The sequence below is a fragment of the Pyxicephalus adspersus genome, chromosome 1 (assembly GCF_032062135.1).
Source record: "Pyxicephalus adspersus chromosome 1, UCB_Pads_2.0, whole genome shotgun sequence".
In the NCBI taxonomy this organism is placed as follows: domain Eukaryota; kingdom Metazoa; phylum Chordata; class Amphibia; order Anura; family Pyxicephalidae; genus Pyxicephalus; species Pyxicephalus adspersus.
In genome coordinates this window covers 174,505,325-174,530,956 of record NC_092858.1, presented here as the reverse complement: position 1 = coordinate 174,530,956, position 25,632 = coordinate 174,505,325, and the positions used below count along the sequence as shown (strand labels likewise).

The 25,632-nt window shown below is 39.6% G+C and overlaps 1 protein-coding gene across 4 annotated transcripts in view; it reads right to left on the bottom strand.

Moving 5' to 3' along the window:
• The window catches only part of ZBTB20 (zinc finger and BTB domain containing 20), a 523,160-nt gene that overhangs the window by 181,837 nt on the left and 315,691 nt on the right, over positions 1-25,632 (bottom strand). For all 4 annotated transcript variants that reach the window (XM_072398416.1, XM_072398417.1, XM_072398415.1 and 1 more), the window contains one exon: positions 11,323-11,388. The gene's annotated coding sequence lies outside the window, so the exon portion shown is untranslated. The remainder of the gene's footprint in view (positions 1-11,322; positions 11,389-25,632) is intronic.

Below are 25,632 nucleotides of genomic sequence, written 5' to 3'. Positions count from 1 at the left end.
AAAGGGAACAGGTGGCTATGTAGTTTTACCCCTCTCCAAGGAAAGCTGGCTGTGGCTGCGCCTGACAGCAGGGACAAATGCAAAGCACAGTGATAAACAAATTCTACACGAAGCACCATGGCACAGACACATACGTACTGACTGTGTTTCACATTCCTGCCCAAGAAGCGTCTAGTATATCACAGACGAGTGTTATGTCAGCAAGGTGCCCAGGCACTAAGACGCTTAAGAAGACAAAGACGGGCATACTTGTGTGGAAGAGGAAATTGTATAAATGAGGAGAGAAGACCAGTAAGTTTAACCTACTCATAGACTTAAGTGCTCTACAAACCCATAAATGTTGCATTCTGATTTCACAACCTCAATACAATCTCTTTTAGGTTTACAAATACTATACATTGGATGAGCACCTGATTACCATGTATGCAGAAATATTTTATGTATCCTTTTAATGGATGACAAATTACCTGCCAGTCTTCTGTAAAATCAGCAATAATAGCTGGTCAGCATGTTTCAAATTAAAATTGGGGTATGGCGGGTGTTCAAATATTTTTGACCATGACTTGATGGTACCCACCTAAAACCTGAATATGTTTAACATGAATGTTTTAAACACCATTTGTACTCTATAGAGCGTCTTAGGGGGGAATAAAGTACACAATAGCAAACTTGTGTGTATTGCAAGAACAAAACACTTCAGTAAAGGCATATCCATTACATAAATTTTATTCTGAAGATGCCTGCATGAAAAACACTTTATGCAGACGGTCTTTAATGCTTTATGGAAAAAAAAAGAAAGAAAGAAAGGTTTACATCTATTTACATATTCTCACAATAGCCAAGTAGGGAATAAAGAGGCCTTCGCATAATGATTGTATTAAAAAAAATGTGTGTCAGTTCTATCTAAAACTCAAAAGATAAACATAAATAAATGAAAAGTATTATATTTACACTGAATATATATACACATACGCACGTACAAACAAAAAAACAACTAATTTTCTGAAGGTCTCCCCTATGCCACTAAAACGGGTTTAACCCATCAAGACATGGTCCTCACAAGACCTCTAAAGGTGTCCTGTGGTATACGGAACCAAGATGTGAGCAGCAGATCCTTTAGGTCACACTGCCTTCCTCCCATCCCAAAGTCATCCCTTTCTCTATAAACGACACATGATCTAAAAGAAAATGTAGTTCATCAGACCAAGTCACCTTCTTTCATTGTTCCATGTTCCCGAATCATATAGGTACTTTTGGCAGTAGACGGGTCAGCATTGGCACTCTGCAAATTTGTTCTGCACTTTGTGCTAAAGAAGCCTTTATGTACGATGAGTAGAGATGGGCACAGTCGGCATGAGGGGCATGCTCCCCCACATACACCCAAACACATTCATCAAAAAGCCTTGCACTTCTTTGACCCTGTCACCATTTCACTGGTTTTCCTTCTTCAGACCATTTTTGGTAGATACCAATGACTGCATACTGGGGACACTCCACAAGACCTGCCATTTGTGAGATGCTCTGACCCATCATCCAGCCATCACAATTTGGCCCCTGTGAAAATACTTTATGTCCTTACACTTTACCATTTTTCCTACTTCCAACACATCACCGTAAAGGACTGGCTGTTCACGTGCTGCTTAATAAATCCCACCCTTGTCAGTGTAATAAGATGTTGTGGATTTCATATGTAAAATCCCAAATTTTAAAGTTGGCCCCAATGCAAGAGGCATAGTGACATCATTATTTTATGGACAACAAAGACAGTGTTCCTCAACCAGGGTTCCTCGAGCAATTTATGCTTCTCTGGTCAGATTTCGTGACAGCTTTTTGTTTTTTCTTTAAGGATGACATTCTTCCCAATAGCCAGCAATGTAAAAGACATTCTTCCTACTGACCACTTTGTTCATATACTGTAAGCTGTGGATATAGTAACTATAGAAGGCGTTCCCAGAAGACCTGAAAGTTATTTCAAGGGTTCCCCCATGTTATAAAAGTCATGTCGGGTCTCAGAGGTGGATTCCTCTCTCTTTGGTATGTTTTCTCTAAATTCCTAATGTGTCTAGAGGACACGGAATTTACATTTCCCCAATGATATAGACATAAAATATTAACTGGCAGGGGCATCAGTATGTGTACAGGTCAGCCAGTCAAACTTCCCTGAATACATATCCTTTAACATCACCCAATGGGCAAGGTGTCAGGCAGCAAGATCACCGACCATAAGGCCATCTCCAACCAGTAACCATTTCACTTACCGGTCAAAGCAACATGAGCTATCAAAGAGTGGGTTATTCTACCCGGAACAATGACTATTTATGCTAAAATATGTGAATTTGGTTTATTGTGTACAGGTTTTCTTTGCCAGTTTGTTATAATGAAAAATTAATTTTGTTTGGTAAACTACTTTATTTGCACATTTGTTTATTCAAACATTCGGAAAAGACCTGTATATGGAACAGTTGTGAAGGAAGGAGGGCTAGAAGGATTGGGGTCTAAAGGAGGGATGTGAGATCATTAAAAATGCGAAAGAATAAAAAGGGCCCAGCCGTCAGGCATGGTTACAGCACTGTGGAGAGAATAACAGAGTAGAGGTGAAAGTGGGAAGGGTGGGGAGCCGTGTTTTTGCACAATGACTCACTCATGACTCAGGAGTTCACATTTTTATGAATGAAGCCTGTTGGGTGACCGTCTCCCTGAACTGCTAGTTCTTTGAGCACAGCTGCTGTACACGCTGCACTCACACAGCAGCAACATTCACCGAAGTGCATAGATGGGAGGATTAGCACATGTATTGTCATCTCAACAAAGACATTTCTGAAGAGCACTGTGGTGTGACAGAGAGAGGAGTGAAGGAGTGAAAGGACAAAATATATGAGAACGAGAGATGAAAGGGAAAAGTAAAAAAAGTGGAAGGAGAAAGTGACAAGGGAGAAGAAGTGAAGAGAGAACAGGGAAAGAAAAGGTAAACTAGACAGAGAAGGAGAAAGAACATTAAAATGAAAGAGAGAGGTGAAAGGGGTGTAAAGAAGATAGGAAGGTAGACAGATGGAAGTGAAGAAAGAAGTAGAAAGTAAGATAAAAGGTGAAAGGGAAAGCAGAGAGAAGTGAAAGTTAAGGAATAAGGAGAAGGAGGTGAGAGGGGAGACAGAGGTGAAAGGGGAAAGAGAGGTGAATGGGAAGTGGGGAGGGGGAGAGTGGCGTGCGAGAGGAAAGCAAAATATGCCATATGTGATAGAAAATACCCACAATGTATTAAATGTTTAATGCTACCCAAAAGAAATGTTTCAATTTCTAATAGATGTCAACTTTAAGTCACATTGCCTGGAAACAGATTGAAAACACTAAAGACCCAAAATTAGTAGGAAACTTGGCGAGAGTGCTCGTTAGGGAGAAATCACCTTTGCTGACATTAGGATGGACCTTGCAGCAAAATGCAACATCTGCTTACTAGACCAGGGTCCAGAACCCCCATAAAATCTGCTAGATGTTACAGGAGCAAAACTGTACCAGTAAGGAAAAGGTGAGACTATATGCTTAGCTCCCCCTGGTCTTCAACGGGAATGGAAATTATCAGAACCCCAACCCTCATGGGAACAAGCTCTTGCATTGAATGTCTTCTCACAAGATATGGAGGACTCATCGTTCCTTCTGGTCCTGATCTGTTATGCAGAAAGATGGCAGTAAGGAAAGTATTTATTCAGGGTAAACAAGCAGCATTTTCCCTTCTTAAAATAATCATGTGATGTGATTTGGTTATGCTAGCAAAAATATAGTTGACTGACATGACATGTACATTTTTATGATAGGTCCACTTTAATGTAAAACTCCAATCCACTGCAGGGAGGGTGCAAGTCACAGACGGTTGCACGTCTTGATAAATCTTGGGAATGCACTTTCAATACAAAGTGTCACTCTGCAAACGAGCGTTGCTACAAGTTTGTTTGCATTTAGTCTCAGAATGTCACATTAAATGCATTAAGGAAAAGGATATGAAACAAATGTCGAGTGGGGCTCGATGACGCCGCCAGGAACAAGTCGCTCTGTACATCGGTTTGACAAGTGCATTAAATGGAGTGTATGTCAAGAAGGAGAAGAGAATGTGTGCTTCAGGAGCTTTCCCTCGAGGTGACACTTGTGCAGGCAGAGGTGCAATTTGCCTTTCATGCAGCGCTCAGCCTTGTCTGCCTCTTTTGTTGCTACCTGCCTTCGTCACAGGAGACAAAGTCAAGTTCCTCTTCAATATGCTTACTCGTGGTGACATGTGCTGCCTTTTATTTGCTGTGTAAAAACCCGTCTGAAACAGTGCACAAGACTCTCTTGACTGCTCCGCATCTGCAAATAGGAGACTTTTAAATGTCAGGTAGGCCAAGGAAAAATCTTCTCATAAATTATACAGGAGCTATATACTGATCAGCACAACAATAAAACCTGTTAGGTTCCCCTTCAGCACCCAAAAGAGCTCTGACCTAAGGAGGCATCACAGGTACTCCACATCTCCAATCTCTGGAGGTATCCTGGGGTATCTGCGACCAATGAGAAGATCCATCAAGTTCTAAAAGTTACAAGGTCAGACCTCCATGAATCAGACTTGATTTTCTAGTTTCTTTATTCCTAAATAAATGTACCAGCCATTCACATGGTCCTAAATAAAACATGATTTCTTAGAATACAGCAGGTGGAGAGCTGGAAGCAAATCTTCTGAGGGTGTGAATCTAGCTTCAGTGCAATGTGCCAGGCAGCGGCTGTCATTTTGACAGCTAGAGTGAGGAAAACCTTTCACTACCTCCCTACCAGTACCACCCCAGTGCCTAAGGAAGGATCTTCTTTTGCCTCCAAATTGGCCTGTCATGAATTAGATTACTAGGGATGTATAAGTTCATTGTAACTCTTCCTGTAAGTCTACCTCAGCCCCATCTCCTGTTTGGTCATTTGGACCTCCATCATAAAGCTAATCAGCAGTAGGAAGAAGTTAGGACAATTCCAATGTGGATACCTGTTTCTGCGTAATGGGGGCAGCAGAATATAAAGGTAGAGATTTTGCACTTAATGGTCGCATTTTAGTAGTTTAAGTACCAGACAAAGATCAACACAAGTCTTGGTAGAAAAAAATCCCCCCACCTCTAGTCACACAAATATAAAACAAATCCAGATGAGTAAAGCCAACCCTGCTGTATATAATGTCTCAGCTGTGAAGGATTGAGCTGGTTACGGGTCCAGCATTTCACCTACCAATCTCAAAGGGTCTTCAAGTATGGCGGGCATAGGTGACATTTTATTCTGCATAACTTATTTAGGAGGTCAGATAATGATCAGGCCTTCCAGTCTGTTAGAAAAAAAAATTAAATCCCAACTTAATTGTTACTGAGCATCCCTGCTGCGGATTTTCGGGCTATAATATTACCCAGTGCCTTCATACTTGAAGTCACTGACTATAAACATGCACACATATAAGGATCTTTTAAATTTTTGTGACTTTTTTAAGCTGCAAACTGTTATATATTATGATTTTCCAAAAGCATATTGTGGGTAAGGGGCTTCTGGGGAATGCAGTTCCAGGTTGGTGCCTAAAGAAACTGACTTACCTGCCAATGGCCCTGTAAGATGGTTACAATCCTGGTTATGATGTCACAAAAACAGATCAATGCTTCTTTCTCACAACAAAAACGAGAAAGGAATAGGTGAATAATAATAATAATAATAATAATAATAATAATAATAGGTGCTAAGACCTGATCTAGAGGGGGTTTCGGGGTAAATAAGTAATGCCTTGGCATAAAGTCTAAATACCTCTAGGGAATAACAGAAGCTCCTTTCAACAATCATGGGCCTGTTTTCATGCTAAATAATAATACATTTAAAAAAAATGTAATGAAATGACATGCCTGCCAGGAAACACCCCAAAAAAGACACATGCTTAAAAGAAATGAAAACAAATAAAGACATTTTTAAAAACAAAAAAGTAAATTTTGTCTAATCAGCTCAATGAATGACAGTAAAAATTAGTGCTTTGGGAAAACTCCGCCGACGGCTAAATCAATTTTGCGGAAATCGCTCCGCTCATCCCTTCCAGTCATGTCTTATTGTATAGAGATTTACTGAGAATACATGGAGGTAGCAAAACGAAGAAAAAAAAAAAAACCCCTCCATCTACTAGGTTTAACCAGCCCTCTTGGCTTCCTACAGATGTTTCTGAACATAAAGTCCTTTTTGGAAGAGATATATCCAATAAGTGCCCTCTGCAGGTACATCTAAGTGTTTCTGATTGCTTATCTACAGCGAGGTAGATGTTTAATTGCCCTATTGCCGCAGGAAAAGTATGTAAACATACACAATTATCTGCTTGAGGTTATGAAATATCAGAGCTGCAAAACACATGATCACAGTAATGAGCGAGGAAAGCGGTTTTAATTATTGATAGAAATAAACATTCTTGTCAATAATTAATTTGAGTAATAAGTACCGCTATTGTTTTTTTTTTCCTCCTTTCTACTTTTAGCTCAGCGCATGGTGGATTTTTTTGTGAACTGAGATTCTAAAATGCAATGATCACTTACAGCATAGGGAGAGGCTTGGCCCGGGAATTTTAGCGCTCAGCCTGCCACGTTAGGACAGAGCTCTGGGCAGCATGGGATAGCTCAGGAGAAATGCAATTTGAGGGTTGGTCTACTATAATTAAAGGGTCAGAAATATGGGTGGAAGATAACCTAATGCAAACATTTTTTTAAAGATGGGGTGGGGAGAATGTCAGATTCTCATTGCAGTCACTGCTTCAACAGAAACTTTTTGCTTTTTGGACTTGGTGCAGAGACATATCAGGTTCTTTAGATGCCCTGAGTAGATCTGGTATCTATTGAGCTATTGTGGGCTGCTGTATATTTAGAGGATGGGTCTGCATCCATGTTAAGCCTGCACTCAGTCTATTCATTGCTACATACAGCATAGCCCGGAGCTTAGTTTGCAGATAGGCTAATTTCAGACTAGCGGTATTTTGCAGCAGCATTTACCACCCCTGGGTGCCCAGGAGCTGTAACAGGCTGTAGCATACAACACTTGACGTCATCTTACCACCTGTCAAATAACGGATAATGAGCGGACTCCCAGTTGGTAATTATTTTTTGCAAGGAGAGTTGAGTGGTAAAACTGTTAATCTGAACTCAACCTTAGGCTGGCTATACATGTTAGTTAATTGTGATTCCACCATGATTTACAAATAATAATTGCCTGAAACTGGACAATCCACCACACCTGAATTCCACTGAACACCAGAATTTCAATGAAAATGAAGTTGTTCCGGTGACAATCATCACAAAATTGAATGCACCAATTGAAACATCAACATTAAATGGAAACACTAAGGCAACGTTCCCATTGTATTTATTGCAATGTCTTTATTACTTTGCCATTTCAAAATAAAATAAAATAATTTTCCTTTAACCTCACTTTCAATAAACTTAATTGAAGCTGTCATTTTAACTGTAAAGAAAAAAATTCTAAAAGAAAGATGCTAATTGAAACAATAAAAATTGAAGGTAAAAAAAATTGCATTTGAATAATATAAACACAGTTAGTAAAATGGAAAATCCCATCGGACACCGGCACTAGAAAAATATTGTTCAGTTCACTAAGTCACATGACCATGCACAACTTTTCTGTCCAATGAAGTCCTCTTAGACAAGTAAGCTATAGCTGGACAAAACGTACTCCAAAGTAAAAGCAAACCTGTGATATTATAAATAATTCCATCTTTTCAGTGTCCTTAAACTTACGAAGAAGTAACTTTACCTTAATAAGACACCCACTGATGAACCAGAGGAGCACCTCTAAAACACCTAGATTCCTAAAGTGGGAGCCGCCATCTTTCTTTTTTCTCATGTTGGAGGACAGAGCATACTGTGAATTTTGGCAGTAAATTTGTATGTACCCATGTATTCAATGCACCCATGCAGTACAGCGATCCCAGACAGAACTCCCTTCTAACACCACTCATAAATGAAAAGATGTAAATATCCAGGAAGGGGGGCATGCAAAAAAATTACTTCCTGGTATACATTATTTAGAGCTGGGTTGCCCAACAAAAAATCCATGGTCCTGACAGGTAATGGGAGCAAAAAGTCACTTCCTTGCCCATTTATTTAGATTTGGGTTGTCCAATCAATAGCCTAAAGTTCTGACAGGGAATTGGAGCAAAGAGTCACTCCCTGCTTATTGATTTAGATCTGGTTTGCCCAACATACAGCCCACGGTCCTGACAGGTAATGGGGGGGAAAAAGTCACCTCTGGCCCATTGATTTAGATCTGGGTTGCCCAACATACAGCCCACTGTCCTGACAGGGAATGGGAGCAAAGAATCACTTCCTGCCTATTAATTTAGATCTGGGTTGTTCAACTTAGGGTTCTTCTTGGCCTATCGGTTGAGAACTGCCTTTTGGCCCACGTAATAATATTTTGTATTGATTTCTTTTTTGCTGATGTTGATGGTTGTTGCTGCCTGGTAAAAGGTATCCTCTGCAGATGAAAGAGCAATGGGTTGATTGTATTTTGTCTTAAAAAAAAATTTAAAAAAAACACTCGGGCCTTTGTTTTACAGGGTGTGGAGAATTGGGTACTAAAGTGCATGTGTGGTGGACATGCCCTTTTATAATCCGATTCTAGGGCAGAATTTTCAAGTTGTTGGGAACAAATTTTCAAAAAGAATATAACTAGAGGCCTTACTCCAAAACGCCAACTTTAACCATTATGCTCCAACAAACTATAGCCAAATTTTGGAAAAAAACAATTAGCTCCATATTACGAGGTTGAGTGGATAGTATATTTAATAATGAAAAACTGTCTAGTTTGATTACTGACACCTACGATAAATTTGCTAAAACATGGAAACCTTGGCTCCGATATTCACTATCCCATATGACAACTTCGACCTTGTCAAACTTATAGTAAAAATGTGTTTATACTTATCTGATATAGTACAACAACTGTACTTATATACACTTTAAACACATCAACAATTGTACTTATATACACCTATACTTACACCTATATAGTACAATTGTTGATGTGCTTTTTGGTATTGCATTTTCACCTTTTTTCACTCTTTCCTTACCCTTTCCCCATTTTTAATGGTATTATGTTCATTTCATTGTTTGTCCCCCCTCAAAATTTAAACAGTTTGGAAATACCTACTGTTTAGCTGCATTTTGTAAGAAATCATTAGAATGCTGCTTTATATCTAAACTAGATTGAGAATTGTTTAACTTTGCACTGTCTATGGCTTTTTTATTGTGGATAATATTCCATTGCATCTTTTGATTGTGTAAGTCCAATATGAGAGGGTCATGTTAACAGTACTATTGTTTATTCCATTTTGTATGTACGTTAAAAATTAGTAAAAACTATTGAAAAAAAAGGAAGTACATTGAAAGGCGTCAACATTCGCGTTCTTTTGGCAAAATTGGGTTTCCTCTCCCTCTCTTGAATCTCAAAAAGTGGGAGTCAGATGCATGCAAGCATTTCAGGCGCCCAACAGATGCCTTGATATTAGGGGGCTGCACCATTCAACACCCAGGTGACTTTCGGGCTAGTAATCTCAAGGATATTACAGCCTCTTTTATGGCGAACGACAAGGAACAATGGGCATATGAACATGGGTAATGTCAAATGCTTTGAGTTTTGGATGCATTCAGGTAAAATTGATTTCTCCAAATCAAGTAACATTTTAGATTTACTGCCACTTTAACAAGATGCAGGGTATCTCTGTGGCAACTATGCATGGCAGCACAACGCGCCTACAGACAATAAATGAGGAGCTAGAGCCTTGTATCCATACGGTGCCCATTGATCCTGCAGATTTTACAGGTGGCATGATTTAGCAAGAGCTGCTTCTACTGGCACCGCATTGTGTTTTTTTTTTTTTTTGCTAGAGTTTACAATGAAAGGCCTGCAAGGCATGCTGGGCGCTCTGTCACAAAAAAAGGGCGAGGCAGCGCCTGGCCGCCATCCCAGTGTGTCAGGCGTCTCCTGATATCAAGGAGTAATGAGGAGGCCTGAGTGTATTCTTACAAAACGTGTTTGGCGTGAAGCTGCCCTTCCTGCCTCTCCCTTCTGTACGATGCCGAATGTTTGTGGAAATAAAGAACGGCTCTGTGAGAGCACCGGATACATCGCGTCACGCTCTGTTCACCGAGACGTGCCGAAAGATGTGTCAGGGTAATCTTACAGGTGAGAGAGGCCCTGACTGCTCCAGTGACCTCTCAGGTACCATGCAGTTCAAAAAAATCTTTGAACTTTTTAAAAAGAAACAACTTTTGATACAGCTATGAAAAAAAAAATAAATGTAGTGCAATTAAACACATGGAGGAAGTTGTCGCTCCTTTACAATCCAAGCAAGGACTGGGGAGGGGGGGAAGGAAACCAAACTACAGCAGCCATTTTTTAGTATTGTCACTCATCACCTAGGCCTTTATATTATAACATCACGATTCTGTATATCATCCCCGGCACTGACACTTTAGCACTTGATCAAACAAAATACAATAGTTGCAAAGCTGTTTTTTTTTACCTTTTGGGTAAAATCAAGCACAAATAAATCTACTAGTACATTAAGATAGTATATGTTTCTGTTAGCCAAAACCAAAAGCCTGGTCAGAATTTTAATATTTTCACTTATGTATTTTCTGTAAGCCAAAGCATCTTCACCAGAAAGAGTAACAAAGATCCTGTTATACCCAGGGCTGACCAACAAACCAAAACCTAATCTGACTGGCACATTATAATAAGCAAGATATACCCAGCAGAGGGCGGAACCAAACAAAATTCCAAATCCATAATATCCTCACAAATTCAGCCATTGCAAACACTTAACATCCTCATATAGCATACAGAAACAATAATTTGCAAATGATAGAATTGCACAGGGTTTTCCATACAAATTATAACACACCAACCTGAAATGAATCACATTTTACAACCAGTATAATACATATCACTACTGTAAAGCAATTGCAACTATGATGACACAATTCTCTTGGTTGCTTCAGTTAGAGACAACATCGCAAATAAGAAAAGGAAACATTCTGCACATGTCTTCTGCACCCAACTGCCAACAATGAGGGCTTCAGCAATCCAACTGATTCAAACAGCTGCTATCCTTTCACGGAAAAAAGTTGGGAGATGGGAACATACATATACATATTACAATCACATCGACCAGTTCCTAATTTGCTCTCCAACAATCCATAGACTGGAAAATAAGTCATATCAAGAAAAACACAACCCCATCATCCATAAATCGTGGCACAATCTGACCCATATGGCTCTACTCACCCAGTGATGGCTTTAAACTCTTCTTGTAGTGTCTCCAAGTGTTCAGAGCCCAGACCAGCATCAAAACTATAACACAAACACAAGGAGGAGATAAATACAAAGGCTTTAAAAGTGCAACACTGAGTTACATTTTATTGTTCTAGATATCCCCCGATTTTGAATAGATGTCTTCTTACTTCCTATTGTGTTTCTGGAATGGGAAGTTATTGAAAACCTCCCCAGTAGGGCACAGGTAGAAAAAAAACAACCCCATACTCTGTACAAACTAAAATAACCGAAATCAAAAATAACATTTGATACACCTTGCTTCCCCTTTCTCTTCATCAGGAGTGTTGTACCCTAATTCAGCTGTATTCTCTAATGCAGCCTTTCTCAATCTTATCAATATGGCGGAACCCTTAAACTCTCAGTAACCCTGGAAAGCTCTGGAGGAACCCTGGTTGAGAACACTGCTCTAAACCTACAAATCTCCTTGTTACATTCTTAGATAAGTAAGGGCCCCTCTGTACATCTGGGTGTGAGCCCTGAATCTCTCATGCACCCAGTAATGTAGGCTCGTCCCCGCTTTCCTTTCCTCCATGCTATTCAAGCGAGAAGCCTGGGAAGGATGGGTAGAATGAGCTGGGAACACAATTGAAGTGCTGGGTGCAAGACAGATCCAGTGGTAAACCATGGAGTGCAAGGAGAAAGCAAAGAAAGAGGTTTTGAGGCTCAAGAGTTTTTAAGTCAAGCTATGAATGTATTATTTTATATTTACTTCATATATAACAAAGTCATAAAAATACTTAGTTCACAAACCTAGAACATGTAGTACATTGTCTTGCCTGGTTATGTTGTACAGAAAACACAGAAGTAAGAATATTATTGCAAGTGAACATAACATGTTCTGTTAGTTACACCTATTTCTGTTCTGAGTCACAGAAATGGGGTGTTTTCCTAGACAAATTGTTGCTAGCATGAACGGTAGACAGCAAAGAAAAATGAGAAAAGGTAATAATATAATAAGACCGTATTTTCTGTATACAAGTCCCTGACGCGTTTCGCCCAGATTAGGCTTCTTCAGGGGGATGTGACTTAATACAATTTGTGATCCAGTAGGATTCATTTAAACTAACAAAATTGTAGAGTACCAATTGATGAGAGGTTAGGGTGAATAAGGGTATTCATCCTATGGTCTTGTGCTTATAGAAGGTTGCAGGTTGTATAATGAATGTATTGAAGTTGAAGACCCGCAAGTTGTGATTGTTGCATAGTCAAATGCTAGCAAAGGAAAATTTTCCTTTGCTACTAAAGAGGGAGGCCCAATTGCATAGACCCCTTATCTTGGGGAGAACAGGGAACATCCCCATCCCCATCACTCCCTCATTCCCCCTTTTTCCCCCTCCCTCCCGGTATTACCGGATATCTATATTTTAGATCCAGTGGTAGCTTCTCGATTCTACAGCAGGAACTCTTCTAGTCTAAGGATATAATAAAAAGATTCTCCAGCTTTAGGAGGAAACACAAAATAATAGAGAGTGCTTGTGAAGAATAGGATGTAGGAACAAATGCAAGAAAGGTAAGAAATCTCTGTCCAGTGTTCAGTTTTAAAGTGTATGTTCAACCAAAGTTGTTTTGGAAGAGTGGGGAACAGTTAGAACCCCTGGTTTTTACCATTACCCAGAGTTCCATAGGAGAGAGGTATTCCTACATAGTAAAACCTTAGCTGTAGTTCAAAACCTTCACCATCCTATCCAAAAATTGGAGAAAACAAACGTTTGGCTTGACATACACCCCATGAGATAAATATTAGGAAACAACAAAATTTTATGAGTTTGCATTAGGAGGATTGTAGAAGACAAGGATTAACATTTCCCTTTAGTTATGGGACATCTGTATTCTCTACTGATTACAGCATCATTTGGCATTCTTAATATGCTTTCATGGTGTGGAACACTGGCAGGGCTGGAGAAATCGGCGTTTAACCCGAGCACCGGCTGTGGCCTCGCTGGAGTGGATTTCTCTCTTCTTACACCGGGGATTAAAGCTTAATTAGGGTGGAGCTAAATGTGTCGCAAAGAATGAGATTGTGTTACTTGCTTCAAAGGGGAATATGGCAGCGCAGCATGTGGGAAACAAATGGTGTGTTTTATCAAGACTTCTAAAAAAAAAGTTAGCTAATAAGTTAATATTTGATAAATGGGAACGGGAAGAGAGATGGTGAATGTACGACGTACCATACAGGATACACTTTCATCAGTGAAGTTGGGTGATCCAGCAAACCTGGAATAGATCTGGTCCAGGACTGAAAACAACTGCCTTTTAGGAACTTCAGGTTTGCTGGATCACCCGACTTCACCGATGAAAGTATATCCTCTCCAGGCTATGTGGCCCTATGTGTTACCTGCATGGAACACATGTGGATTGTTCTTGCAATGTATAGTGATCTCTATAAAATGATTACTGCCTTAGTATTATGCTATTTTTTTGTTATTATTTTATACATACCGCTTTGGAATTCTCTGTATGTCTACTCAAGGGTTGAGCTGTTGAGCTGCAATTTTTGCCCCTCTATCTCTGAAGAGAGTCGGAAACATTTCTGTAAGCCTCAGACTGGCAGGGAGGTTACGGTGCAGTTATCGCTTCATCGCACCATGTAGCGGCCTTGGGGAAGAAGCTACTTGCAGCGTCTACCTGCCTCAGCCTAATGCAAGCTGAATGAGGAAAAGGTTCAGTACCACTCACTGCCACCTGTTGTCAAATCTGCAAATGCTGGTTCTTTAAAACTGGTATTCTCTCATGGGAATCTTCCAGCTTCACATGTTTCAATGGCAGTACCTGATTCCTGCCAAGGAATGTCAGATTCCCTGTTTTATAAATAGAGCCCTAAGAAACAGCGCTGTGGTGCGGGCACCTGAGTGGATGGCAAGGTGCCAGCCATAGGTGGCCATAGAGGTTTGGTTGCTCCTGCGGCAATCTAAACCTGCCCTAAGTTATTCACAGACTGCTAAAATGTACCCATGCAATGTGTTGGCTTTGCAAACTGCCTGCCAAGAGTGCACCTCTACCCAATAAAACCTTTATGCACATAATGAAAAAAAAACACTAGAATTTATAAACTAGTTTTCCTTTAAGGGGGCTCCTTAATTTATATATAAAAAAACACACACAATTTAGTATATGCATACTAGAAAAAAGACTTTGTCATTGCTGGAAGTGTCCATAATACTGTTTCTTTTTATAATTCACAGGCCGAGGGCAGGGAGGTGACTTTGTTGTGTTGCTAAACTTCAGTGGAGAAAATTCAGGTCACTAGGTTGACTCTGTAGCATGAAAGAGCTTTTCTATCTCAGGAATGCAGAATGCTCCTTAGAATTTTTTTTGCTGGGTAAGAAGAAGCAGTAGGTGGGTGGCTGCCCCCTGTACTGTGACCCAATTTTTTTAGTAACCATCGAAAAACAACAAGGTGGTTATTGAAAAGTGCTAGGTGGTGTGCCCGACTAAAAGGGGTTGGGGAGAACACTGGGGAATGGATGGACAGGAATACCAATCCTTTGTCAAGCAAGACAGCTCATAAATATATTTAGTGATGTCTATATCACTTTGATTGGGTTTTAGCTATAAGCAATCTTCTAATATATGTCTCCACAGTAACCACCAACAGATATCCTAAGTGCATGCATTATGAATAATTGACTTTATTTGTTGGTTCTTAGTTGATTATACCCTTACAATTTTCATTTGATAAAAAAGCAGCTTTATAAACTTAAATATTATTATATTATTATGGAAATAAACATCTCTATCTTTCATTCCCAGGGAAGATATTAAAGCACATATCCAGCATTGAGTTACTTCGGTGAATAATTTCCTTTTGCATAATAAACGGTCTAGCCGGACGACGCTTGTATATCTTACGCCTTCAGAATGTATGTGCATAATGCATTGTTTAAAGGCATTTACATGGCACTCCTCCAGGTCAAGTGATGTGAAGTGCGTCTTTTATGGGTGTCGTAGGGATGCGCACACCAAGATGAAGACTTGGAGTGTTATGGTTTTGTATTAAGCATAATCCTTGCTGCTTTTCTGACTGCACAAGAGAAACATCTGGTCGTTTTTAGATTCTCCTCGGATTCCTGACTTCAAAGAGAGTTATAAAGAATAACAAATACATGTACTGGCATTGAGGAGGAAAAAAAACCCAGCAGGAACGACTGGTAAAAACTGTCCTTATTTGACTGCCGGTGACAAGGACGCGGGAGGAACGGTGAGGGGAGCAGGCCAAAAAGAAGGAAGGCAGAAGCCCTTCCCAGAATATAAGTGTTCAGGTTGTTACTGGGAATGGGGCAAACAAGAAACGGATATAGAGAAAAGAAAAGGATATGTCAATAGCCTCAGCAGACTTGTAGGAGCTAAAGAACTTCTAATAAAAGTGAAAGGAACATTGTATTGCAAGCGTCTAACTTTTTTTTTTTTTTGTTAAAGAAACCCTTTCAGCAACCTAAAAAATTGCAGATAAAAGCACAGAAAAAAAGTCATGCATTTTAAAGTGAAAATAAAAGTGTGATTTATCTCTGCTGACAGCCTGGCATTTCTTATGGCAGTGAAGTGTCTTCTGTCAAAGATGATACCTACACCCTGTCAGCATTTCTTCCTGATCTCATACACTGAGGTGTGCATGTGCAATTAGGTGTACGGTTTTGGAATGGTTCTGTGCCGTGACATTTAAACACTGGTGTGCACATGTGCTCACGTTCCGGTGCAGGGAGCTCAGTAATTCTCAAGGAGTGAGCATGCAGGTGAATCACAATCACCCTGACCCAGCCAAAAATGGCCACAGATTCTAAACCCACAAGTAAGAAAGGTGAAGAATGAAACACTGGCAGCTGAGGGGGTTATGGAGATTGCAGCACTTAAGGAGTTCTTTTGGCAGGTCCGCCATAATGTACATATATGTTGGGGAATCTTGCTTGTTAAAGGAAACATTTCCAATATGGCCCAATATGGACCTTTTATTCTTTTTATTACTTCTTCTGTAATGCTTACTCGCAGAGTCTTAGCTTCATAGTATTATCTTTTATATATTTTTATATAGCAACCAAGAGACGAGAAAAAGTGAATGGTATAGAATGTTACTTGAGTGACAACTCTGAATCTGCTGGGGCTGCTGATATCAAGTCCAAGATGGTAGCACCCAACAGCAGTCTCAGGGATTTCTGATAGCTACACAAGGGAGGGTTTGTACATGTGAATACTATGAATTCAAAAGGTGAATGCACATATCAGGTCTGATTAAATAAAACTCTCTATGACTAGGGAAGACAGACCATCATGGGAGAACACGGATGATCCAGCAATCCTTGGATGAATCTGGTCCAGATTTGCCAACTAATAGCAAACTATTTTTAGGAAATCCATTCTAGGTCTGCGGGATCATCCAGTTTTCAACACCCATGATAGTCTAATTATTTTGACAAATCAGGCCCAATGTCTCATAGGAACATTGTCACCACAATGATTAGTCTTGCCTGTGAAGGAGTTACATCAACCCGGCCAATCAAAATGGCCAAGGATGGGAAGGAAGAGAAGTAGGAAGAAAATAGCGGTGTCCACTATGGAACGGGGACAGGTGAGTATCCACTGGCTTTAGTTCTGATTTTCTATATAATATTTTTTTTTCCATCTCAGTGCTGCTAAAGTTATTTTAGAATGGTACAGTTTATGTACATATTTTAAAACTGCAGCATTCAGCAAAATAATACACTGTAGTCTTGTAACTTTTGATCAGGTACTTCCTGTTATCAGGTGACAACTATGTCTGGCAGTGGTACTCATGCATTGTTATACTGTCAAAGAGGACTCTGGAGTTGTCATTTAATCACACATTATACTAACACAGCTGTTGTCACTATTAGGAAAGCTGCCCTGACAACAAGAGGCTGCAGGAGATCCGTAGCACTGAGGTGCAATAAAGGATGAAAAACTATGTGTTGCATGACCAAACTTACCCACAAGTTGCTTGAATTGGTCACAGATTTTGCACAGCAACAAATGAAAAAGATGAAGCTACATAATAATTCTAACATTACAACCTTTATTATATAAAGCATTTATTGCTACAAGTGCAACAACTCTAAATTAAATCATAGCTTTATTTTATGTGGAGGATGACACCGGCACCTGCATCTATGCACAAAGAGATGGAAAGGACCTTGAAATGAAACCTAGAGAGTGTGGACCGGCCTCCTTCCAGCAGAAGTGATGTTTATAACGCCATTTGTAGTAGTCACAGCTGCCCTATTAGGGACTCCATGCCAAAAATGTGTTCTGACATATGTGACATAGTCGTATGAAAGCCACACAGTCTTATTCATAAGTCATAACAGGAGGGGATTGAAGGTTTGGGCTTTAATAAAAAAAGGTATGAAAGCAAATGTGCTAATCTTATGTCGGCAAGGACCACGCAGAGAGCGTGCCAGCCTGTATTGTGTGCCTGCCAGGCCGCTCTGCTTATAATGGGGCAAGACGCCTGCGTCATGCTGGAACGTTTTTACGGTAGGTGTTTAGTCCTGCTAGCCAAAGTAATATTCTTAACTCTAAAATCGTGAACTTCTACAAAATTATTACTTCTCCTATAGGTGGATCTTGTAGGTCTAATTTTCCACTGGCTTTTTTGGTGGGCCAAGCAAATGGCTTAATATACCAACACAATACATATACAAGAGATGATATAGCTGCAGAAGGAATAGCGTTGTCAACCTGATGTAAAAATAACCAACCAACAAGTAAGAAAACAATCTTGGAGAGGATTTAGAAAAGCAAGAGTCAATGCTATTGTAGGTCTCTAATATAAATTTGTTAAGGTTTTTGACCATAGTTCCACTGTGCCGCAATCCTATAGTAGAAATAAAAGATGCAGAACCACTGAAAGTAAAAGTTATCCATGCTCTAGGAGCCTAGCAGTTACTTAGCAGTGGCATTAAGTAAGCAGAAGCACTTCCCGCTGGTTGGGGCCTAGGAAAAGGCGAGTAGTAAATCTGCACTGTGCAGTGTGTAATTCTTTAGCCCTGCAGATTAACACTACAATGAGCTTCTCCCACCTCCTCCCCAACCACACATCCCAGTGACTTGTAGCTGTGTAAGGAGCTTTAAATAGAACAAGAGTTTTCTAAGGTCAGCACACTCAGGCAGCCCGGCCTGGAATGCGGCTCTGGATTTTTTCAGCCTCGTATGCAAATAGTCTATACGTTGAGCTACTATGTATAGCTGGGAAATAGAAAACATGTGCTACTGCCAGTATGAATGAATGAGTAAAGGCTGACGGGGGATTACCCCGGGCCTGTGAACAGCGTATGGCCGCCCAGAGAAGGAAGACGTTGTAATTGCTTCAATGTAATCCTGCCATCCCCAATTTCTGCAAAATTCCAGAGCCAATCTAGGGCTGCATGGGGCCTATTCTTCATATTTATTTCCTACATATCAAATTGGATGTATTTGTGCTCACTTATTTCTGTGAATAGCTTTTGACAAAGTGTTATGCGAATGGTGTTATTAGTATTTATTATTATTATCATTATTAATAATATTAATAATAATACAAATAATAATAAAAAACAGTATTTATATAGAGCCAATTATATTCCACTGTACATTAAATAGCGGTTGCAAATGACAGAGAGATACAGTCACTCATAACCTCATCACACGCACGGATACAAGACTTCTCTAGAGCTGCTCCAACTCTCTGGAATGGTCTTCCTCGTCCTATTCGGCTTGCTCCTACTTTCTGCTCATTTAAAAGAGCACTCAAAACCCATTTTTTCAAACTTGCCTACCCGGCTTCTTCTGTCATTTGAAACCATCACTACTTCCCACACTACATATCTCCCATCCTTTTGTGTGTGAAATTCCCCCACCTACTAGATTGTAAGCTCTTCGGGGCAGGGTCCTCTCCTCCTGTATCACTGTCTGTATTAGTCTGTCATTTGCAATCCCTATTTAATGTACAGCGCTGCGTAATATGTTGGCGCTATATAAATCCTGTTTAATAATAATAATAATAATAATAATAACAGTGACATAAGAGGAGGAGAAGACCCTGCCAAGAACAGCTATCAACCTAGGAGGTGGGAGAATTTTCAAAAATCTTCAAAAAATGTTCTATGATTTAGAACAAAATACACAGCCGGAGCGGCCATTATTATTATTAATAAACAGGATTTATATAGCGCCAACATATTACGCAGCGCTGTACATTAAATAGGGATTGCAAATGACAGACTAATACAGACAGTGATGTAGGAGGAGAGGACCCTGCCCTGAAGAGCTTACAATCTAGTAGGTGCATTTTTGTGTACCCATGGATGAATTCAGGCAGATGGCACACCAGTTAGATCATCTGTATACTGACCATAAATGTAGTGATATGATGAATTAATGCAGAATATGTCTGTACCTTTAATTAATAATCTTTTTTATTTTTCCCCCAAAAAGAACCAATTAATCCTGGCAGGAAAATCCAAGTTAATGTGACTTGATTCTGATCTGGATTGTGTAGAACTATCATTTTGAGTGAGCATGATGATGTATGTGCCAGCATTCAATTTGATTCTGTTAAAAATGTGTATAGAATGAATCAGTTTGTTAGGTTAGTCGTTTGAGATACACATATTTTGGTAAATTCTGCTGAACAGATCATACTTAAGAAGATTCTGATTGTAAGGTTTAGTATCAGTGTGACAAATCTCCGCCAACTTTTTCCTGCCCCTTCGTATGCCTTTCTATTGATTCGACTTATCAAAGCGATGGGCAAAAGTAAGGTATGGGTTAGGCTAGGGGCAACCGGACTGCCCAAAAAGGGAGTGTTTTTTTAGATAATCTATATGACCAGGGCCTGTGATTTTTGCTCCCCATTTGCGGCTGTCTCGAATGAACTTTTATATATGTTATAGTCTCTATTGACTTCAAGGTTTTACCTTTCTGGGTTTTATAATTCAAATGTTGTTGTTGTTCTGTGTCATCTGGTTACATTGATATATGGTATTTGGCATGTTTTTCCCTTTTCTTTTTATACTGATTGTTGTCTTATCTGCTTTTATTGAATTGGTATATTTCTATTTTGTAAAATCCAATAAAAATTTATTAAAACTAAAAGTGGGGTAAGGTAAGCAGCAGTGCAATGGATGACACTGAAAAAGCACCAAGGGTTACAGTACAAGGCCCCCATTGTGTGTAGTAAGAAAACTGAAAATGTTGTGCAGTAATTGTAGGTTCTCGCTATGGCATACATGTGTAGCTATATAGCAAGGTTGGGCTGACCACAGGTCTTCCTTAGGGTCTGATTCCTAGTATGCATTGGCATAAGGCAGCACATTAATTCAGGTCCTCAAAGCAGAACCTAAGTTTCCATGATCCGGTAGGTCATTGTAGAAAGTGATAGGCGATGTCCCTTCTGCCATAATCTGTCTTACCTGCCTGATTGCTTCAGGTTTCTGGCAACAAAGCTGAGCTGCAAATGTTGATTGGTTCTAAGGGAAACCTGGAAATCCTGGCTTTTCTTGCATTTGGGAGGGATGAATGATTTCCCATGCAGGTACATCATCCTGGCAAAGTCAATAAGGATGTGCAAAGATTGACTCTGGGAGGACGAAGAGAAGGAAGATGGCAGCGTCCTGTGATGGAACGCGGAGTTGCACGAGTTTAGGCAAAGCAACTCAGGTGAATGCTACTCGCCTCTCCACCAACCTAAGCCATGAAAACTGATATAAGATATTTTCCAAACTCGAAATTCAACTAAAAGTAAGCTGGATTTCGCCCACACATTCGGATTTTATTTTATAGTGATGAATATTGAATTGATCATTTTATCAAACAATCACATGGATATGTAAGTAGAAACTTTAATATAAACAAACAACCAACTTAAATTGACTGCTTCTTATTAGACTGCTATCGCTGTGTCAACAGCTTCTGGCTCCTGAAATTGTAGACATTCCGATAGCTGCGAGAAGCTGAATGTACAAGCGGATCAGAAATATTTAATGGCTGGTATGTAAAAAAGCAAAAGTCACATTAAAAGCTTTATGATCATATACACCTGACAATAATAACGTGCACTCAATGAAAATACATAATAGTTTCCTTTCAATAAAGAGGTCTGGTTCCACATCAAGATTTTTTTAGTCTCATTATTATTATTATCATAAATAAAATGTTTTTCTATTCCACTGCAAGGAGAACCTGTTGTTTCTACACACTGCTTTTGTGAAAAGATACACCCCAGGCAAACATGAAATTCCTGCATTTATTCTTTTTTGCATGTGAGTTTGTCTGCATACATATTTTTTTGTATATTAGGATTTCTTTAGGTATTCAGTCTTTTCTTCAGTCTTCCACAGTAGTACCGGATCCTCTCCTGGACTGAAATTGTTCACTTATGATTGAACTGCATACTGAGAACTTTCCATAAACTTAGTTGTTACCAGAATTACAGGGGAAATCTTCCCTTGGGGACACTTCTGCTGACAACTAAGGGGATTTTCTTCACTTTGGATACTTCCTGCTCTATCTACAGGACAGGAAGTGAGGAGAAATGTCCCTTGGATCACTTGGATGCCAAGTAAATAAACAAACCTGACAGGTTTTGCAACTGTTTTCTAAATGTTTTTGACTTTAAAGTATTTTACAGACCATTTCTTGCTCCAAGCATTGCCCTTCATAATTGTCAGAGAGAGACATTGCCCATTACAAACTGTAACAACGAGGGATTTTGGTCTACAGAAGACAATCTCAACCAGGGTTCTGTAAAACCCAGGGTTCCTCTAAAAGTCACCAAGGGCTCCTGTGACTGATGGCACCAAGAGCTGTGACTGATTGACTTCTCAAAAGAGGATGTCTGCATAGTTCCATGGCCAACACTACAGAGCCATCTGCATGAAACCAAAGGCATTTTAAGCTGTACAGGTGACAATCTGACCATTAATCTATAGGAAGCATTCAATGCAAAATGCTTTTTTCCCCATTGACTGAATATAGCAGGGGCTCCTTGACACCTGAATGTGAAGGATTTCCCAGGGTAAAACAATTAAAAAAGGCTGCTGTACAGTAAAAATCCTGTTGATACAATGGCCCTGATTTATTAAAGCTTTCCAAGGCTGGAGAGGATACACTTTCATCAGTGAAGCTGGGTGATACAGCAAACCTGGAATGAATTTGGTTAAGGATTCAAAACATTTGCTAGCAAATCAGTTCCAGGTTTGCTGGATCACTCGGCTTCACTGATGAAAGTGTATCCTTTTCAGCTTTGGAGAACTTATATAAATCAAGTCCAATGCATCAAATTAATACTAATTATGACTGGGAGCTTTGCAATTAGGTTGCATTTAATTTTCCTTAGCTGATGTATATTGTCTTGTTTTTTTAATGCATTTCTTTTTTTCTTAAAAGTCAAATCATTTTGTATTGTGTTGCATTTACATGCAGCATGTCTAATTTTTCCTCAACACACACTAAATTAGTGTGTAAAGCAATGTAATTTTACTTCTGATTGAAGTAGGCCTGCATCCAGTAAGCTGTCCAATACACACGGTGTGAATGAACCCTATAGGTACAGTGAGAGCTTTTATGATTTTAGCACAGCTGCAACATTTCATTCACAGCATTAGCAGTCCACCGATTTTAATTGTTGCCTGCGGCTGCCCTTTGTGCGCTGGCTAGGAATTGGACACACTGGGCTGTTGATATATACTACCACCAGCTAAAAATAACCTAATATTTTAGAGTAGGTGAGAGGACAAACATCAGCTTGTCATGCTTTTATACCGGCCACACACAGTGATTCTGCAAAGTAATCTGACAGACAATACGAGCACAGAGTTGTGTCAGTGAACGCCTCTGGACCACCAGCAACTGCGGAACACCAACAGCTGATGGCTGTGACCTCCATAGCCTGTGCACGTTGTCAGGAGGGTGATGAATTCACCCAGACATTCACTGTGGAATGATCGAAGCTCAGCAAACACAGGACCTGGATATCCTTCTATCAGTACTTCAATCACATTACAACATTATTTTGTTTCCAATTATAGCTATTTTTATTTAGTTATTGATCTGTAATTGCATTTAATATATTTAATAATGTGCTTTTTTGTTAGCTCATTTCCTCCAGCTTTTTCTTTTCTCTGTTCCTTAAAAAACCTAAATCTGTGTTGAATAAAGAATCAGCTCACCCAGAGTTGATATTTCAGTATTTGATAGAGGAAGCTTAGCATCTCACTTTATATCCAGCTTTATAAATATATATATATATAAATATATATATATATATATATATATATACTTTCTTTTGAAATCTTAGATCATGGGATGTAAAGGGTCTGTAACACCGTATAATAGGGGAAGGACAGTGGTGACAACTCCCCAGAAGAACTTCCCATAAGGCACTGCACTCCAGAAAGCAGGCTAAATAAGCCTATGCATCATATTATTATATTGTATATATATATAGCACTGGCATATTACGCAGCATTGTACAAAGTCCATAGTCATGTCACCAACTGTACCTCAAAGCGGCCCACAATCTAATGTCCCTACCATAGTCATTCGGTATTAACAAAGCCTATTTCGAGGGGAAGCCAATTAACTTCATGTTTTTAAGATGTAGGAAAAAATGAGAGTGCCCAAAAGAAACCCACAAAAACACGGAAGAATATACAAACTCCTTGCAGATAAAGTTCTGGCTGAGATACAAACCTGTGCCCCAGTGCTGCAAAGGCAAGAAGGCTAACCACTTAGCCAACTGTGCTACCCATATGTCATATGTTGTAGAATAATGTGAACCTTTCAATGGAAACACCAAAACTCAATCATTTAAAGGGGTGCCCACAAATGTTTTAGGGTAACATACCAAGTGTTTGCCCATATAGGTAGGTGTTGAGGTCAGATGACCCTAATGTTTGGCTACATAGGTAGGTGTTGAGGTCAGATGTCCCAAATGTTTGACTATATGGGTATGTGTTAGGGACAGTTCTCTTAAGCATTTAGTCGTATAGGTAGTTGCTGAGGTCGTACATTCCAAACATTTGGCCATATAGGTAGATATTAGGGTCAAATGTCCCAATTATTTGGCAATATAGACAGGTGTTGAGATGAGATGTCCCAAACGTTTAGCCATACAGGTAGATGTTAGGGTCTGACACTCCAAATTTTTGGTCATACAGGTAGGTGTTCAGGCCAGATCTCCCAGACCTTTAGTCATGTAATTTCTGTTTAGACATTTCCTTATCATGGTTAAGAAAAACTATTTTATTACAGGGTTGCTTTTTTCTCTTTTAGCCTTTGTTTCTCCTCAACTCTAGGCCTAGGTGGGCCTTCCAATACTTCCTGGGCGAGATCATATGAGATCGGGGCTCTGTTAGCGTGATGTATTGTGTGCTTTTTGTTTCCTCAGCTTGCTCTGCTTTCTCGGCAGCGCTGCAGCTGATGCTGTGAAAAGATTATACAGTTATGAAGCAGGCTCTGCGGAAGCATAGATCTGGAGAACCTCCCAGATGGAACATAGAGGAGCACTCCTCCACATGGAAGAGATCATTTACATCTTGATGATGCAGCTTAAGATAATTATAATGGCAGTTTGCATGCATCAGGGTGTCTTTTGAAGTGAAATGATGATAGGAGTTCATATTTACAAAGTACCTCCAAGGCCTGACGCTGATCACAATGGCCCTGCGAGGAGTTGGGATGGCTGCCGCTGAGGTGGAATATGGCGGAGGGGTAACCTCTCTCTGAAGTGATACAAGGTAACCGCAAGACAAATACCGGAGACATAATGCTCAATTACTGGGAGATAAATAGAGGCACGTAAGGACAAATCAGACCACCAACTTATTCCCATTGCAAAGTAAACTTTCTTCTTTGCACAGTAGAGGACATTATACATCATGGGGCTTTATAGATAATAATGATTGGATTTTATTTCATGCACATAAAGGTCTAATGAGAACATAGACACACAACGTAGAATCTCTGTTACTGCACCCTGGGAATCTTCTAGGTGATTTGGAAGAGAAAAATTAGACATTACACCCGGTATGTTATTGTCAGGTGGGCAAACAAGCACCAAAGTGCTCTCAATATAAAGCTGAACTCAAATATTACCTGTAATACATATACGTTCACCATTTTACTTTAGAAAGATTTATAATTCAGTTAAAGCCCAACTCAACCTAAAATTGAACAAGGCAAATTCTAATGACACTCAAATAAATACAAGAATACAAATTTTATTTGTAAGTAAAGCAGAAAAGGGAATCATTTTGCACTCTTCCTACAGCT